This window comes from Hemicordylus capensis, chromosome 2 (assembly GCF_027244095.1).
Source record: "Hemicordylus capensis ecotype Gifberg chromosome 2, rHemCap1.1.pri, whole genome shotgun sequence".
Lineage (NCBI taxonomy): Eukaryota > Metazoa > Chordata > Lepidosauria > Squamata > Cordylidae > Hemicordylus > Hemicordylus capensis.
Window position 1 is genome coordinate 198330929 of NC_069658.1, and position 19174 is coordinate 198350102.

General features: G+C 48.2%; 1 protein-coding gene across 13 annotated transcripts in view; it reads left to right on the top strand.

The window, feature by feature from the left end:
• The window catches only part of RARG (retinoic acid receptor gamma), a 328355-nt gene that overhangs the window by 8897 nt on the left and 300284 nt on the right, over positions 1-19174 (top strand). For 3 of the 13 annotated variants that reach the window (XM_053294826.1, XM_053294815.1, XM_053294827.1), the window contains exons 1-2: positions 2560-2675; positions 3017-3182. The exons of 7 other annotated variants lie outside the window; for them this stretch is intronic. The gene's annotated coding sequence lies outside the window, so the exon portion shown is untranslated. 3 more of the 13 variants (XM_053294823.1, XM_053294816.1, XM_053294825.1) reach the window with 3 other exon arrangements.

Consider the following 19174-nt stretch of genomic DNA (forward strand, 5'->3'; position numbering starts at 1 on the left):
AATCAATCCCCACCCCTCCTTGCCAGAAAGTTCTTCTGCTTTGTCTAACAAGCCGTCTGGGAAAGAACTGGGGCTGGGAGAGGGGTTGGAACGATAAGAAAATCTGTGCTGGGGGCTCAGCCCAGAGGGAAATATTCTGGCCCTGATATCAAGTAGTAGGCCATCCCATCTGCTCTCCCATTAGATTGAAGAAGGGTAGGAGCGTGCATTGGTTCTCACTCTCCCCTCTGGAACATCACAAATACCTCCACCAGGGCCCAAGTGTGGGTGTGGGTGTGTGTTAGGGTTGCCAACCCTTCAGAGTCTCCAGGAATCAACATCAATCTCCATGTGATGTTTGGAAGAAATGCTGAAGATTTTAATGGCTTGATATTGTGAAAAATAGTAGGGGGGAAATTGGCATCATAATTTAAAATTAAAAAACCTTCAGGAATAATTGTAAACTAGCTGACCGGGTGCATAGCGTTTGCGCCCCTAGTTCAACTCTTTCCCCGCCTTCAGCCCCTTCTCCCTGTCTTCCGGCGGGGGTCTGTGACGCCCGCCCGGCCTGCTTCTCCCCCCCCCACGCCCGCTCGTGGTTTCTCCTGCCTCCTGCTGCCCCCTCCTGACTCTGGCGGGTGCGCAGGCTGCCGCCACAGTCTCACTGTGGCTGTGATGTGAATTCGGTTCGTCCCTGGGTCCGCCTCTTAGTCAATCAAACAGACTCAGTGGGAATCATTTTAGAGGCTTTATTGCTACTGCAGTTTAGCAATAGGTAATCAATAGGCTCACGCTCTCAAACTGATTACCGTTTGGTTACAGGTGCATCTTACATCTATACAAACAATCTGAATGATGCTGACACCCTAGACACAGTATACGTGGCAATAAAATGGTGGTCTAAGTATCTAGTACGCATGCGAATGATTCATGGTTCATCTGGTGATTACTCCTTATTTGGTTAAATCCTGTTTTCTTAACTGTCAGCGAAAAACAGTGAGAACCTTGTGAGAACCAAGTTTCATAGATACAATTTAGTGGAGAGAGATAATGACGTTGATCATGAGAGGCCGTGATGTCCCTGAGCTGGGCTGGGGTTACTTTAAGTTAGAATGAGGTATTCTGGGCAAACATGGAGTTTCTTTGGTTTTCTAAACACATCAGCTGGGTCTGCAGCCGCTGCCTTGCCGCAGCTGCCACCATTTCCCCAGGCAGCAGCTCAATGGCCTCCTGCCACGCGTGAGATCCCACGCTGCCTCAGCCTAACAGGCGCCTCTGCCACCCAGCCAATCAGCTGGGCACCAGGACGCACATTCTAAAGGCGCACCCAGGAGAATGATATAGAACTAGCCGACCCTGCTCTTTGGGGCCAGCAGTTACCTCTTCCCCCCCACCTTCTGCCCCAGTCTCCGCTTCCTGACCATGGCCTGTGCCGGGCCCAGCTGCCTCTCCTCCCCACCGCCACTTCTGCCCCCCCTTCTGCCCCCCCACTCCTGGGCCTTGCTTCCACGGCTGGGCTGGGCCCGCCGTCGCGACCAATCCTCCTGGGTGCGCCTTACCCAATCAGGCGCCTGATCAGCTGGGTGCCGGGATGCTCATTCTAAGGCACATCCAGGAGAATTAAATATATACTAGCTGACCTGAGTGCCGCCGCACTCCCATTGAATTTAGATGCATTTTGGAAACTTTCGGAAGTCCTGTTCAGAACACACACAGTAGTACAGTTCCTGTTCCAAGGTTTACTTTTTAAATGAATGCCTAAACAGTCCTTCACATACAACTGCACTCATGAGCTGGTCTTGAGGTAGCAAGCTGACCCGAGTGCCGCCGCCACGGCCGGGCCGAGTGGGGCCGCCGCCCTGCGGGGGCCGAGTGGGGCCGCCGCCCTGCGGGGGCTGAGTGCGGCCACCACCGCCAGCCGCCGCCTCACCTCCGCGGCTGGGCCCGGTCCGGCCAGTCCCGCTGCCTCGCCTCCGCAGCCGGGCCCGGCCAGTCCCGCCGCCTCGCCTCTGCGGCCGGGCCCACCTGGTTCCTCGGCCATGGCCGCCGCCGCCGCTGTTCTCCTGGGTGCGCCAGCCAATCAGGCGCCCTGCAGCCCAGCCAATCAGCTGGGCTGCCGGGACGCATTTTTCCCTGGCACACCCAGGAGAATTAAATACGTATATAGATTTTCTCTGTATTTCTCTGTTAAAATCTTTCTCTGTATCTATATAGGATGTCCAGATGTTGTGAGTGAATGAAAAAGGATTTTGTGAGTGAATGAGTGAGAAAACAGTGCTTGTACAAGAAAATCTAAGATTTGTTGTTTGAGAGTAGGGTTACTGATTCTGATTGAAATTATTCCTGGAGATTTGGTCTCCAGTTTTTTTCTTAACATTTTCTACAATACCAAGGTATAAAAAATTTCCAGGATTGTTTTCAATAGTCTCTAGAGGATTGGTGTTGATTACCGGAGACTACTACAGGCCACTTCTGGAGGTCTGACAACCCTAAGTGACTCAGTCTTTAAAGAACTACAAGTCCCAGGTTTCCTTGGTCCTGCTGTTATTTCCTATGCACAGTCAAGGTAGGAGGAGCCAACAGGGTGTGGCTGCAGGAGGGAGTAACAAGCACCATCCATGCTCATGAGGGATTTTGAGATCCCAGAGATGGGGGAGCTGGTGCTGCTGAGAAGATGTATAGGCCTCTGAACTCAGGTGAGGAAGTGAGTTAGGCCTCTGCTCTCCAGACTGCATAAAAGAATGGATGCTATATCCCAAGGAGAGTGTTTAAATGGCATTTGTCTAATTAATATGCATATATGCGATACTGCCATGTCTGGCTATAAACACAAATCAGTCAGCCAGAAATGTAAGGAGCTTAAATAAAGGCCACTAAAAAAAATTAAAGGAGATGAGTCAATCTTCTAATTTTTAAAAACAGACTAAGGCTTGTAGGAGATGGGAAGGAGAGGGAACATATTATAAGTTTGAGGGATCATATTATAAGTTTGTAATGGGCCTAGATAAATGATGCTTGGCTATTGCCTCCTGCTCAGACAGGTTTATTTAAGTCATGCAACACCACCAAATGAGAAATTTAACCCAAAGCACTGTGACCTGCCTACCCTTTGCTCATCACTGCTGAAAACTGGTATGTTGCAGAACTGGACTTCAGGTTTCTGTGAGACTTTTCTTCAGGAGAGAAGATATGGCCCATGCTCTGTAAGAATTCTTAACTTCCATGATCTGCTCTTCATTCTCAGCTATGCTGATGAAAGTCATACTGTTACAATGCTTTTTATTTGCTGCTGGTAATTGTTTTTCATACCCTCTTATGGCTAGAAAACCTGTGCCTGAAAAGGTGGGATGGGCTTTGTCCCCGCCCCCCCCGCCATAGAAATAAAATAAACAACATGGTTTTTGCATGGAGCTAAAACAGAAATGCCTTTTTAAACAGGTATTTTTAAAATACCTTTTTAAAAACTTGCTTATAGTTGCTCTCCTTCCTTCTATCCCTTGCTGTCAGGTCCAGCAGGAAGGAGTATGTGCATGGCTGTCTAGCTTTTGTGTGGCCAAGAGTGAGATAGGTTTGTGGGAGCCCCCTATGATGAATCCACTCCAGTCTCTGCTGTTGTGCCACAGTGCAGGTCCTCCATCAGTGCAGGCCACTGGGCAGCTCTTGGCTTGCCCTCTGCCTCTTGATTCTCAGCTCATCCTCTGGCTTCCGGCTGCACCATAAGGTTGTCCACATGACCCAAATCCCTGGTGGCTAGGGAGGTCTGGTGGGAAGGCAAGAGTATACCTACCTTCCCCCACACAATCTCCTACGATCTTCTGCCACACTGCTGATTGCACATGATTGCCACTACGGCAGGTAGCACAGCATTCTGGAGGCCAGGGAAATGCTGCCCAGCCTCCAGAAATCCCCCAATGCACCGCGTGAGGAAGGCAGTGCATTGGGGGATTCCCCCTCAAGCCAGCCACTGTAGGCAGGCATGCCAAGCAGACACACAACTGGGATCCACAGTAGAAGGGCACGCTCACCCCCTTCTACCTAGGTAATAGCCCAGGGATCAACCATGAACCCACTGCTTAACTTGAGCAGCCTTACCCCAGTAGGGCTGCTCATGCGAACAGCCTCCTTGACTATTGCCCATGACTGAAGCCCTGACAACCTGACAGTGGCAGTCTTGTTTAAACCCAAGTCTGTCTCAGTCACAAATAAAGCAGGAGATGGTGGATTGGCAGTCTGGTTTTTCAGGGTTGATTTGATTTAAATCACGGAAGGACTCAATTTTAATGATTTAAATCACAATTTAAATTACTGGTCAGGAAGATTCTGTTTAATTATTTTCGATAAAAGTACGTTCTTGTTGTCTAATATAACCTTAATACATATTTACAGTCACCTTAAGTGGCGCAGCGGGGAAATGCTTGACTAACAAGCAGAAGGTTGCCGGTTCGAATCCCCGCTGGTATGTTTCCCAGACTATGGGAAAACACCTATATCAGGCAGCAGTGATATAGGAAGATGCTGAAAGGCATCATCTCATACTGTGAGGGAGGAGGCAATGGTAAACCCCTCCTGTGTTCTACCAAAGAAAACCACAGGGCTCTGTGGGCGCCAGGAATCGAAATCAACTTGATGGCATATTTTACTTTACTCTACATATTTAGAGATAGATGTAGGTTTGATTTTTAAAAGGTAGGTACACACTTCTCATAATGCTGTTTCATTTGGGCAACAAGGCCTTCCATTTCGTTGTTGCACTATTTGCATTTTGCATGCATGCCTTTCTTACCTACAGGTACAGGAACTTCATTAAAATATTCACAAATCAGGTATCTTTTATGGCCTGCTGCCATGATAGGTGTTTCCCTACTGTGCACTACATGTATACCACTTGCAGATTAGGACTGATTAAGTCTGTTATCTCTCATCCCCATATACTGCTGTTAACATGTTCATAGAATATAATTATGATATTCATAATGACATCTTTGACTAGGTTCTTTATGAATTGTTTTTTTAAAAATCTGATTTAAATTTTAAAAGATCCAATTTAAGTCAGTTATTTATTTATTTTTTATTTTATTTTATTTGAAAAATCATCGATTTTTATCAACCCTGCTGATTTTGGACACTCAGGTGAGGGGAGGCAACCTCTTGCAGTGTATCTTCCCAGTCTGTCGTCCCAGACATGTTTCCCTGCTCCTCTTCCAGTATTGATGGAGGGAAGAAGTTCAAAGTCAAACTGCATAGAAGTAAAGCCAGGACTGTCTCTAGCTTGTGCAGAGTCCAGGGAGAAAATAGTTCACAGTGCCCCACATGATAAATATGTTGGGGGTTGTAAGTTTTACCCCGATTAATTATCAGAGCACTAAAGAAGCTACCCACTCCAGTTACAGAGTAGAATGCAGAGTTTAGTTGTTGCAGCTATTTAGAGAAGACACATGGAGATTCTTGTAGAATCTAAATACTAAGTAGATTTATTGGTGAAGTACACTTTTGGATAGGAAAGACCGAATCCTGTCTATAGGCTACATAATGAATAGGTAGGGAGAGAGAGAGAGATGTTTCCATCTGCTGTCTAAAAGGAAAGGAAGGAATTCTGACTCTCGACAGGAAATGCCTGAGGAGTCATATCAGGGGTCATAAAGTAGAGACAGCTAGGAACAGATAGGAACAACAACCCTGACTCACTGTCTCTACTCCCAGTACCTCTAGTGGTCGTTAGGATAGTTGGTGCAAAAGGTTGATGCACTGGAACTCCATCTCCAACAAAATAAATATGTCTTCAGCTCTCCAGAGCTATAAAAGTCTTTGTGGCTCTGTGGCTCCACCATGGGGCTCCTGTCAGCCTGAGGACCTGGGCAAACTGCTCCCCGCTACCTATTTCAGACAGCCCTGAGTGAAGGTATGGGAGGGAGGAGGGTTAAGCACCCTTCTTTTGCAACTAAAATTGGACCTTGTTCATGGCTTTATATGTGAGTGGGGCAGACTTTGGTTGAGATAAATGGGCCAGTAGCTGTCATGTCTAGTTTCATTGGACACTTGCCTAAAGCGAAATTTAAACCCTGGCCTTCCTGACTTGCCACTCATCAGCTCTCCTCACTTTGCTCGCCTCTTCCCTTCTTCAGTGCTCGTGCCTGCAGGTTTCGACTAGGAGTTTCTAATCATGAGACAGAACAGGGCAACTCTGAGGGGAAAGGCAGAAATCTGTACTTTCATTTCAGCAGCTGAGGAATCCCAAAGTGAGCCTCACAAGCCTGCTGCTGCATCCTAATTCCACTTCTGCAGGAGAGCTGAATTCTGCTTAACCCTCCAAGTCCGAGCAATGTGCAACCCTCTCTGTCTCAAAATATGCATCGCTGCAAAATGAGCCCAAAACATACCTATGCCCATGAATTCATTTCTCTCCACAGTCCACTGAGGCTCTGCTTTGGCCACTGTTAGGGACAGAACACTGATGGGACTTTCAGCAGCTCGGTCTTTTGTGACATCTTTCCTTCTCTCTTGTGAAGCTAGGAATGGGTTATCTCTCCCCACCAGCCCAGTACCAGCCTCTGTGGTTTCTTTGCAACACCCTCTTGGCCCAACAGGGAAACTGTGGTCAGATCTGAACGTCACAAAAGACAATGCTACCGCACAGATACTGTGTCCTCCTCTGTCCTGAACCACCCCTTTGGGGGAACACTCAATGCCCCCTTGTGGTAGGTAAAAGGACTGTGCCAATTCATCATGGAGCCTTCTTTTGGACTCTGGCAGACCCTATTGTTTATCCTGGCTTCTAAGCTTCTAGTCTGGGTCTGGGCTGCTGGGAAGGTTTTCTCGAATTACTGGTTTGGAGCCTACAAGTGGAAGGGGTCTCAGAATGTACCAACAGGGACTCAGAGCCTTTGAGTAACAACTCATTTATTGCACATGGCTACAGCCAAGCTGGAAGTCATCTTGTTGCAATATGTCTTTTATACTCATTTATTACTCACCCTGTGCCAAACACTTGGGTCTAGCCAGAATAGATTTGAACCTGCATGGCAAGGTTCCCATTAAAATCCTATTTAAACAGAGAAACATAACAAACCTTAGATGAGAGGCTGTGTGCTGCCTTGATTAAGGAATTGAGGTATAAGGTGAGAACGGTATTATAATCAGAGCGGAGACGCAGACAAGTCTCAGTTCTAATGATAATACATGGTGTCAGTAGTGGGATAGGTTTGACTTCTACAAGTGCTTTATTATACCTCCCTGACAAGCAGAATAGACCCTTTCCTGATGACAGTATTATATATATAGTTGGGCAGAAAGTTCATCCTTTCTACTACAGGATCATCCCTGGTTTAAAATCTCATTAAGCCATGAGCTGCCTGAATGGCCCTTAGCCAAGCCACTGGTAGGACAAGCCAGTGGCATAGTGAGGTTAAAGGCAGCCTGGGAGCAAACTCTGGAGGCCCCTTCGTGTACCACTTTGCTCCCTCTGCTTCCCTCCAGCTGCTGACGTGGCTGGAGTGTAGCGGGGTGGGGCCGGCTGGAGTGCGGACATGCCTCCATCACTGGGAGGGGCAGCGTCGTCCAGCCTGGGAAACGGCTCCAGCTGACTCCAGTCCCTGTGCTCCAGTAGGGTTGACAGCTGGGCCTGGGAAATGGCAGCGGGCAGCAGGAACACTGTGTGCACACTGGGGATGGGCGTGCTGGAGGTGCACACAAACGAGCCGCTTCACTCCCCCACTGCCCCACCCAGCGATGGAGGAGGCACCCTGGCACTGCTGCTGGCTCCAGCCCCTGGGCTCCATCTGCCTCGCTGGGTGGCAGAAGTGCCATGCGGTGTGCTGGGGATGGGCAGCACCGCTCTGCCTCATGCAAGCCAGCATGGGAGGGGAAGTGAGCAAGGCAGCTCGTGTCAGGGCCGGGCAGCTCTGGGAGGCAGGGCAGCATGGTCCTTCGGTCTGCTCCGCTCTATTGAAGCTCCACTCCTGGGACAAGCATCCTAGCCGGCTTTGGGAGCGGTGCACGCTCCCAGTGTTCGGCTGTGTGTGAATTAAAACTGAGCAAAAGAGGCACCTTTTCAAAGTGGTGATTCTCTTTATTCAGCAGGGGGAGAGCAACTGGCCCGATCCAACCCCAGCACAGCATCCCTCCAGTGGCTGTAGCTGGTGTCTGTCTTGTGTTTCTTTTTTCTTTTTAGTTTGTGTGAGCCCTTTGGGGACAGGGAGCCATTTTATTTCTTTATTTATATTGATGTAAACCGCTTTGGGAACTTCTGTTGAAAAGCGGTATATAAATATTCCTCGTCTTTGTTAAAAGCTGGTCAGAGGAGGGGGAAGTGATCGTGTGGGAGGCAGAGGCAGGCTGCGAGAGCGTCATCCTACCCAGCACTTTAACCCAGCATATTACCAAGGTAGGAGGAACACTGCTGGACCTTGTGCCCATCTCCCCCACAGTCACTTTCCCCTCCTCTGACCTAGCTTATAGCTCACACATGACCAAAAATTGGGAGTACTCACAGCTCCCAGAGCTGGGTAGGGTGCTTGTCCTATCCAGTTAATGGCTGTGAGAGCAGCCCTACTATCTCCTAGCCCAAGGTTTCTTAACCTTGGGCCCCCAGATGATGTTGAACTACAACTCCCATCATCCTCAACCACAAAGGCCATGTCTGGGGATGATGGGAAATGTAGTCCAGCAACATCTGGGGGCCCAAGGTTAAGAAACCCTGTCCTAGCCCTCCACTTGCCCTGTGAGGGTCATAATATTGACCTCCTGCCTTACAGGATTATTGCAAGCTTACTAAGGAACATATGATGGAAACCAGTTATGCTCAGACTTCCTACCTCCAGGGAACCCTTTCTCCATCTACTTGCTTGCCACAGAATGTGGGTGTTGCAGGGGATTCTGGGGAGTGCTCTAAAGCCGCGGTTCCCCATATGTTTTGGACTACAGCTCCCACCATTCCCAGCTGCGATGGCTGAAACCTGGTGATGATGGGAGTTGTAGTTCAACAACATCTGGAGGACCGCGGTTGGGAACCACTGGCCTAGGACACACTCAGCACCTACTGGCAGATCTGAATTGCAGAGGAACATTATTAGAGTTGGGCAGGCATGGAGCCAGACCACCAGCAGCCCATGTCCGGCCACGGCGGCAGCCCTGCACACACCGCGTCTGACGTTAGACGTAGGGGGCATGGTCTGGCTCCCAAATGGAGCCACGCAGCTCCGTTTGGGAGTTAGAGTCCAGCCGGCACTGCCTTCGCAGCATGGCCAGGAGTGGCTCTTCCCTGCCTCCTGGCCGTGCCATGAATGCAGCGGCCATTTAACTCCTGAACGGGGGCCACGCAGCCCCCACTCAGGAGCTAAACCAGCACATCCACGTCTGACGTCAGACGCTGGAGGTGTGTCGGTGCCGTGAGGCGCGGCCCCTGATTGGCAGTGGCCTGGGTTCTTTGAACCTGTTCGCCCAATGGTGGCTCCGCCCCTGGTGTTGGGCATGCTGTCTTTCAAGGAGCTTGTCCACTATCACTGATATTGAGGAACCTCTGATATGTTTCCAGAACATGGGGCTCTTCCAGATGACAATAAGGAGTGTTTTGAAAAGTCTGCTGAAGGCAAGAGCTTTTTCAGCACTCACACTTCTTTTGCAGACTTCTGTTGGCTTTTCCAGCGTGATCTCACATACAGGTCACAGTACCAGCATATTTGCTGTTGTGGTGGTGCAATTTTTTTGCAGTGCCATGTGTCAGCCTGCTCTTGCTTTTAGTGATTAGCCCACCTGAATTTGACTACTACGACAAATATTTAGACACTGAAGCTCTTCTTACGATCAGTGAGAAGAGCTTTGGGGCTAACTGCAGGGAGAACGGGCTTAGTCTGCTCTCCCTGCAGACGAGCAGCCACTCGTAGCTGGGCGGCCAGATTGGCCACCCACACAACCGCTGGATCCGTCACAGAGCAGGCAGGGGTGGCGGAGATCGGGGGGTCGCGTGGCCCCCGGAAGTTCCAGGATGCCCGGCGCAAGCGCGCGGGGCATTCTGGAGAGACCCCTGACCAGGGATCGACTCGTGTGTTGCCATGTGCCGCGGCAACGCATGAGCAAAAAGTTGAGGTTAATGGAGCGCTCGCTCCGTTAACCTCGTCTTAGGGGAGGGGTAATTAGTCAGGCTAGCCACCTTGAGAGCACCAGGCTCACTTGCAAGCCCGGTGGTTCCCACTATCCCTGGAAAGCGGGCTAAACTCCCTTAGCCCACTTTCCAGTGATTGTGAGAATAGCTTCATGACTTTGCAACAAATGTTCTCAAATTAATTTACATAGAAACATAAATAAAAAATAAAGAAGATGGCTCCCTGTACCCCAAAGGCTCACAATCTAAAAAAGAAACATAAGGTAAACACCAGCAACAACCACTGGAGGGACACTGTGCTGGGACTGGATAAGGACCATTGCTCTCCCCCTGCTAAATATAAGAGAATCACCACTTTAAAAGGTGGCCCTTTGCCCAGTTAGAGGGTTTCTCCCTATTCATCAGGAAAGTAGAATGAAAAAGTGGTGGGTTAATCACAGAAAGTAAGTGCTGCAGGCCAGGACTTAAAATACAAACCATTTTAAGACTTGGTCCTCTACGGGCTTATAGCCAACCCAGACAAACTGGCTTTACAACACTTATGGAAGTTATTCAGGCTTTGGTGAGTCTCTGGGAAGGGAGCTGCATCGTTTAGGGGAGGCACCTCCTAGAAACACCCCTCGTTGCCTTCCCTAGAAAGCTTAACAGGGCACGTGGATGACAGTATGAAGTGGATGCCCTCAAGTGACCTTAGAAAGCAGGATGGGGCACAGGGGTGCAGACAGCAACTGGCAGCCTGCAGGCCAAATGAGACTCAAAGAAGATCACCAATTTTGGTTTGCTACTTTCCTACACCCGTCTAGTGACTGAAAGGAACTTTTTGGCCCCAGCCAAAACCTCCCCATAGCTGGCTTAAGAAAGCTCCCAGAAGCGCCCTGACTGTCCCATTTATGCATCTCCTGTAATTTCCCTCTCCCTTTTAGAAGGGCTGGCATGGCTGTCTGAAGTGATCAGCCTTCCCCTGCTATGGGAATGCTGGCTGAATCAAGTGTACCAGAGCATGGGGAGAGGGCCCTTGCCCCGAGCTCTCTTCTGTAGCCATTTTGTACATTATAGGAAGCAGCAAAAAGGCGCGCAGGGTTCCCCCTTCTGCTTCTTGCACTTTTCTGGTATAACATGGAAAGCAGTATCTTGCACACCTCCCCTGTCGTAAGAGGCACATGTCTCGAGCGCATGAGCAACTCCAGAACCTTGCTGTGGGGAAATGAGAAGATTCCCCCTTCACACATGATACTGGCGTTTGAAAATGCAAACATCTTTCATGCTTCATCACTCAAAACTGGAGGGCTATTTGCCTTCTTGTGATAGGTATTGAAAAGGGGCTCTCGTTTTTGGTGATTTTTCTGCTCTTCTTGTGAACATGTTCTTCTCAGTTGTCAGCTTCTCAACTTGGCTCAGTGGCCGTGCATGTGGGACAGGGCCTTCTCTGTTGTTGCCCCCCAGGTTCTGGGGTGCTCCCCTGGTAGGGTGTCCATTCTCTGATGTCTAGCTGCTTTTAAAAAACAACTAAACACTTTTTCAATTAGTTCAGGCTTTTACCCCTCAGGGCTTGTGAATCTCTCTGCTCTCCTGTTGCTGTCTCTGTTTTTTTATGGCTGTTGCTTTTTGGTGTTTTGATGGTTTATTGTTTTTAATTGATTTTGATACTTGAATGTGATTTTTATGGAGTTCTATTGTATCTGAACTTTTGTAAACCGCCTTGGGATGAGTTTCAACCAAACAATAAATTATTTTAGTGCTATGCTTCTTGCCACCATTCTCCTTCTTTGCAACATGGGACATAGGAAGCTACCATATACTGAACCTAGTCTCACAGTCATACAAAATCGGGCTAAGGGAGCCTAGCCCAGTTTTTTATGACCGTGAGAACCACTGGTCTTGCAGCTGAGCCCGGTCTCACCAAAGCGGGTAAGCTGCTGAAATGCCCCTTCCCTTAGCCGAGGTTAGTGGAGAGAGTGCTCCGCTAACCCGGGCTTTTTGACCGTGTGTTGCCATGGCGCGGGTCCCCCAGTGACCCCCGACCAGGAGGCTGAAAAGCAGCCTCCCAGCTCAGGGGTCTCTCCAGCATGCCCTGTGCGTTCGCGCAGGGCATGCTGGAGCTTCCAGGGGCCACACGGCCCCTGATCCTCCCCAGCCCCCGCCAGCTCCGTAATGGAGCTGGCAGTCGTGTGGGTGGCCGATCTGGCTGCCCAGGGCTGCCTCCCTGCTTGTGTGTGGGGAGAGTGGGCTAAGCCCATTCTCCCCACTAACCCTCTTGAGGTGGGTCTCACTAATCATGAGACCCGCCTCACTGAGTCAGGCCATTGGTCCTTCGAGCTTCGTATTGTCTATGTCAGGGGCATATCTAGGGTAGGGCAGGCAGGGCACGTGCCCCGGGTGCCACTTGAAGGGAGGCGCCATTTTAAAAAATTTCTTTAAAAATTAAAAATGGCCACCAAAAACAAAATGGCCACTGTGCATGCTCAAATGGCCTCTGTGAGGCCCTAGGCCATGCCAGGCCTCGCGGAGGCCATTTGAGCATGCACATCAGCCATTTTGTTTTCAGCTGCGATTTTGGAGAGAGAGAGAGAGAGAGAGAGATGCCATTGCACATGCTCAAATACTCCCTGCAAAGCCCTAGAGGCCATTGAGTGGAAGGGGGAACCTTTGCAGACCCACCCCACAGCCTTTAGGAAGCCCCTGGAGGGGCTACAGGTATTTTTTTTTTTTAAGTAATATAAGTCACTGTACACATATTCAGTTTGGCACTATGTACAGAGAATCAGGGCTTGTGAATACTGAGCTGAAGCTTATGAGCTAGGATTGTATTCATTTGCTCTTACTTTGCTTTTTGTGATAAGTGAGTTAAATGTGTCTTTCTGAAATACTACAATATATTCCAAGTAGTGACACAATTTACTCTGCATATCCTTTAATTATTTTCAGAGTATCTGGGAAAAGGCAAATTCTCCATTTATTTTTAAAACTTATGTAATAGTGATGCTGCAATGCATAGTAGAGAATTAGACATTAGTTTTCCAAGTACACCTCCACATAGTATTTGGGTATTTCATGAGCCCCAGCATATTGAAATTTTTAGTTTTCCAGCATTTTTTGGTCTGGCTACGTCCACTGCTAAATAGTTTTTGAAATATTAAAAGATTAATGAGCTTGACTTGTATTTTTCAGCGGATATGATGGTAAAGTTATCGGAAAGATGGGTGTCAGATGTTTGGACAGGGGGCTCAATTTCAGTGCTTGCCCTAGGAGCTATTGTCCCTAGATATGCCTCTGGTCTATGTTGACTGTCAACAGTTATCCAATGTCCCCCAAAGCAAAGGGTCCTTCTGGCCTGTGACTTTTTCTGCATGCAAGCATGCGCTCTGGCACTGAGCCCTCCACCTGACCTAAGCCTCCCCCATCCAGTTGATCTTGACTTGCATAGTGTTTCTGCTGATGTCACAATGCTGTGTTTGTGTATTTGATATGACACCCTAGACCTGTATAGACAAAATCATGACAGCCAGTAGTGGGTAAGTGAGTCTGAAGACTTGGAGGCAAAGAAGGCGGGGGGGGGGGCAGGGGGGAGGGACTAAACAGATGCAACAGCCCACGGACAAAAGGGCACTAAATATGAGATGTTCACGCCTCAGGGCAGCTTAGTACCTTGAGCAGGTGGCAATAGGCAGGTAGCAAGCAAACTGAAGAACATTTAAGAAATCTAGGACTGCAAATGGAGGTACTTTTTCACACAACGCATAATCAACTTGTGGAATTCTCTGCCACGAGATGTGGTGACAGCCAACAACCTGGATGGTTTTAAGAGGGGTTTGGATAACTTCATGGAGGAGAAGTCTATCATCGGCTACTAGTCGGAGGGCTATAGGCCACCTCCAGTGCCTCAAGGCAGAATACTTCTGAGTACCAGTTTGCAGGAGAGTAACAGCAGGAGGGAGGGCATGCCCTCAACTCCTGCCTGTAGGCTTCCAGTGGCATCTGGTGGGCCACTGTGTGAAATCGGATGCTGGACTAGATGGGCTTCCTTGGGCCTGATCCAACAGGGCATGTTCTGATGTAAAGAAGATGGTGCTCTTTTGAGCCCAGTGCCCCTTTGGAAGTAACATACGGAGTACTGGTAAATGTAGTCCATCTTAAGTGTTTTCCCCATAGAGCACTTTGGGAAAGCACTGGGAAGGACTAGACTTCTCAGAGCTGCATTCCAAAGTGGTGCTGGGGCTCAACGGGGCTCTGTTTCTCATAAGGGCCCTCCAGCACTGGGAGAAGTGCTACAGTATTGTGAGAAATGGCTGTCATACCAGTATTAAAGGGTTGTTTTTTGTTTTGTTTTTGGCCAAAGTAGCTCCCACTTGAAAAACAGTGAAGATCCCTGGCTTAGAGGGAGAATATTACTGACCTATAGACCAGCTAAATATTTACATGAGCTTGTCCTTGCCAAATCGAGAAGGCACGCTTGAATGCGTTGCCCTCAGCTTTCTTAGAGGGTCACTCTCTTGGTCTTCCTTTCTCTCAACGGTTATGCCCGTGTCAGTCAGGAGAGGTTGAGATTATTGAACATATGTTGCATCACTGTTTGTTTTATAGAGATATTCGGGTAGCACTTTTGTCACCTATTTTGTCTAGATTCCCAGGTAGGCCATCGGCCTTTTATGTATCCCTCCTTTTGTCCGACAGTGATATTAATTTTCCACCAAGGTGGCAAAATTTTGCTACATTGCAGTTGGTAAAATCATGAGTGTCGATTGTACTATATATTGCTATATTATTAACGGTGTTTTGTAAGAAAGCACTGGCAGAACCATGATTGCTGGAGGTTACTACTTAGCGTTTGTGTTGTATTTTTGACTGGTCAGTGACTGAAAGCAAGACTCCTTTCCATATTGACCTCCTAGACTGAGAGAAAGTAGAGGATCCAGGAGCTTTATACCTGTTAGTGGTACCAGACTGGCTCTCTGCTAGCACCTGACATCCCAGACCAGGAGGATTGTGGGCTGTGGTATGAATGTCGCAGCTGGAACAGCCTGCAGTTCCTTCTCTAAATAGCACCCTGGGTGGTATAGGAGGTGGGATCCCATGTGCAGTCCACAGGGGTCCTGGTTCAGACACTAAATATCAGGAGAGCTGGTGAGAATCCAATAGGGTTGGAACTGAAAAATTTTCTACATTGAAATTCAAAAGAGAATGTCAGTGTTCCTCCAATGAGAAACTGGGGGATTTCAGGGTTCCTCCCAAAGGTAAACTGAAATTTGAAGAGAATGTAACAGTTCCTTCCAAGCAGAAACATGGGATACTTTTCTCAGATTGTTTCTCCACTGCCTGCAAGGTCACTTTTGCCCCAAAGTCTGCTGCCTAAGCCAACTTCCTCACCTCACCTCATGGAAGGATCGTCCCTGGTTGCCCAAGGCCACAGGTCCCATCATAATGTCTGAAAATACCAAATTTTGAGGTGGCGGGCATCCTCTCCCTTGGCAGTCTTCTACCTAAGGGAAAGTTGGAAACATGATTGTAACTGATTAGAAAATCTGTGTCCAGCTTAGACTTTTGGACAGGATTCAGATGTTTGCAATTCAGCCTGCTCTCCTTTTGCAATGCACAAATAACCCCAGTGGACAAGAACCCAGCTTCTCCCAACGGTGTTTTCAATCGGCAAGAATGAACATGGGTCCAGCTCAGGGGTGGTCCTTCTAGGAGGCAAGGTGAGACAGTCACCTCAAGCAGTAGATTACTGGGGCACTCTGGTGGTGGTGGGGTAGCAAGATGCTCCCTCCCCTCCCCTCACCTGCCTCCTGCTGCTGCTGCCACCACTTGGGGAAAAATGGGGGTAAACTTTTATCACCTGGCCTCAGGTGCCAAAATGTCTTGGGCCACCTGCATGGTCATCTGTGTGTGCCCTCCTCTGGGCACACCCTCTGTCCTGGCATGTGAGACCAATTAACGGCGATTCAAACAAACAGCAGACTGAGCCTCCGATACCTCAGACTCTGTGCTTAAGCATAAATGAGACAGACACAAGTGCCTTATTAAAATAAAAGGGGCAAATAGATGTTTCTTGGGAAAGATGGCTCAGGATAAAGACAGATACAACTGTTTTAAAGGATTTGGATTGCTCTGGAAGTGGCATCACGACATTCAGTCTAAGTACAGCTTTCCTCTCCAGGGTCGAGATCTGAGGAAAAAACAAGACCAAAAAAAGCTCATTCTCTGTGTTGTCGTATGATCAGTTTGGTATCATGGGAATGGAGAAAACTGCCTTGTACCGAGTTCGACTCTTGGTCCATCATGCTCAGTATTGTCTACACCGATTGGCAGTGGCTCTCCAAGATTTCAGGCATGAATCTTTCCCAGCCCTACCTGGAGATGTCAAGGATTGAACCTGGGACCTTTTGCATGCAAAACAGATTCTCTACCACTGATCTATGATGACCCACCCCACCAAAAAGTAGCATAGGAAGCTGCCTTATACCAAGCCAGACCATTGGTCCATCTAGCTCAGTATTGTCTGCTCTGCCCTGACTGGGATTGGGTTCTCCAGTTTCAGTCAGAAGTCTTTCTCAGTCCTCACTGGAGATGCCAGGGATTGACCTCAGATTTTCTGCATGGGAAGCAGATGCTCTTCCACTGAGCTACAGCCCCATCCTTGTCCCAGAGCCTAAACGTTTCCTTTTTTTGGCAGCCTTGTACAAGAGAGGGGGTGCTGGAAGTAACTCCAGCTGTAGCCTCCCCCTGAACCCCCTTCCCTAATTCATTTCAGGCAGCAACAACCCTACTGCCAGGTTTGCAAGTGTTCAATAGAAGCCAGGCAGGCACAATACTAATGAACTGGTGCTCTGCGATGTCACCAAAACATCTCCCCCCACCCTCAGATCTCAAAATCAATTGTGCACTTTTTGCAAAACTATCTTTTAAAAATGAATAGGTGACAAATGAGTGGATATGGATCCATATTTGCATGACACTTTACAAAATGTACTCAAGCCTGCCTGAAGCATGGAGGGACGGGGCAAAACTCACTGCTGGACTGCCATTTGAATCACTGGGATGCACATCTGTCAATCAGATTGCAAAGATGGGGAGAAGGCAGGCTTGGTGGCTGAGGGACGACTGCTAGGACTCTTTTTAGATTATGTCTGTCTGTCTCTGTGAGGGAGAGAGTCCAGACGTGATAGCAATTTATAGAATGCATCCAGGGGCTATCAGATCAATGTCCATAGTCTCCTGCTTTTCCATAGATGGTAGAGTTTTAGAGTCAGAGGTTTCCTTGGAGGTCTTCCAGTCCAACCCATTGATCCATACATCATCTGCTACAGCATCCCTGACAGCTGGCCATTCAGCCTCCATTTGAAAACCTCTAGCAAAGGAAAACCTACCTGCTACCAAGGCACTTTCCAGATTAGACCCTGCAATGGGGTTGTGTCGGATCTTGGAAGTGTGCTTCCACACTTCCTGCGTTGTGACACTGCAGTCCCTACGCAGACGGCAGGGTGCTGTTCACATTTCCAATGCCTTGTTTTGGATTTAATTGCTGCGATATAGAGCTAGGACGTCGTATATCCAGCGTAAGAAAGTTGCTTTTTTTCCTGGGTAATTAGTTTCCGTGAGATTGCTCCCCCTGCTGTTTGCGTTTTGAATGCGACTTGCCTGAATGGAGGCATTTTGCTGCTGTTGAGCAGCTAGCCTGGAAAGTGCCCATACGAAGCAGACTGTTTCAAAATGTGGAACAACTCTTACACTTAGGAAATTCCTCATGATATCTAACCTAAATTGGGTGCCTTGTAACTTCAACCCATTGGTTCTAATTCTGCCCTTGGGAGCAAAGAGAACAAGTCCAATCTTTCTTCTGTGTGAAAGTCCTACAGATATTTGAAAACGGGTGTTTTATCGCCCCTTAGCCTTCTCTTTTCCAGGGCATTTTGCACACAGCAGGCTTTACCGCGATAGTTTACGACGAGGCTTTACTGTGAACTTGAAGTTGCCCAAAAAGTCTGATGCAAATAGTGGATTACCCTGGATATAAATTGGGCTGCACTCTATCGTGCAATGAAGAACCCAGATCATGTGTGAAATGCTCCCTGATATCTCGCAGGGACTTTGGGGTAAATCTGGCCGATATGTGAATGCACACCCTCTGCTCCGGAGGAGATGTGAGCTAAAAGCCCTGTGTGAAAAATGCTCAGATGAAACATAACCAGCTCTTTTAACCATTCTTCATAGGAGTTGGTTTCCAGACCCCTCACCATCTTTGTTGTCCTCCTCCAGGGCACTTTCCAGATTACATGTTACAACAGTGTCACTACACAACAGTGACGCTACAACAGTGTCACTACTGTCTGCTAAGTGTGCTTCTGTAGTGCCTATGTTTCGGCATCACAGTCCCTGTGCTGCCAGCCAGGTGCCGTTCACATTTCCGGTGCCCTTTTTTGGATTTTATCCTTGCGGTTTAGTCCTACAACACTGTATGTGCGTCGCAAAATAAAATAGCCATATTTTTCTGTTGTAGGAGGGTTGCACAAGCTATTTACGTTTTCAAAAAAATTTCAAAACATTTCCAAGCCGAAGCATTTTACTGCTGCCGAACAGCGTGTAATATGGAAAGCGCCCAGGGCTTCTTAAAATATGCAACGGTAGTGTTTGGGGTTAATGCTTTCATTGATCCAGGCCAGCTTTTGAATGGTGCTTTAGTTACTTTTATTCCAATCCTGGAGTAGAGGTGGGGCTGACAAACAGCCAGCAGCAAGAGCACTGAAGGCAGACTGCACTTGCCTCCCTGTACATAACATCTGTCTCACTAAACAGTTAATATTCCTGATTCAATGCCACTGTCTTGTCCTTGCCTAGAACAACCCTTTCCTCGGGATTCTGCAGCAAGCAGATACAAAATATGCAGTTTTTAAAAAGAAAAGAAAAACAAAAACAAAGGCAGTTCTAAAAGAACATTTGTGCAGTTCAAAAATTCAAGTCACGCAAAAGCTGTATTATGTGAGTGAGATGATTCAAAAGTGAGTGATAACAACGAGAAAAAGCAAGTGGCTAATCCAGGCTCCTCAAGAACCCAAACCGTGATCAAGCGTAGCCATGTCTCCTCCCCCTGCCAAAGATGTTTCC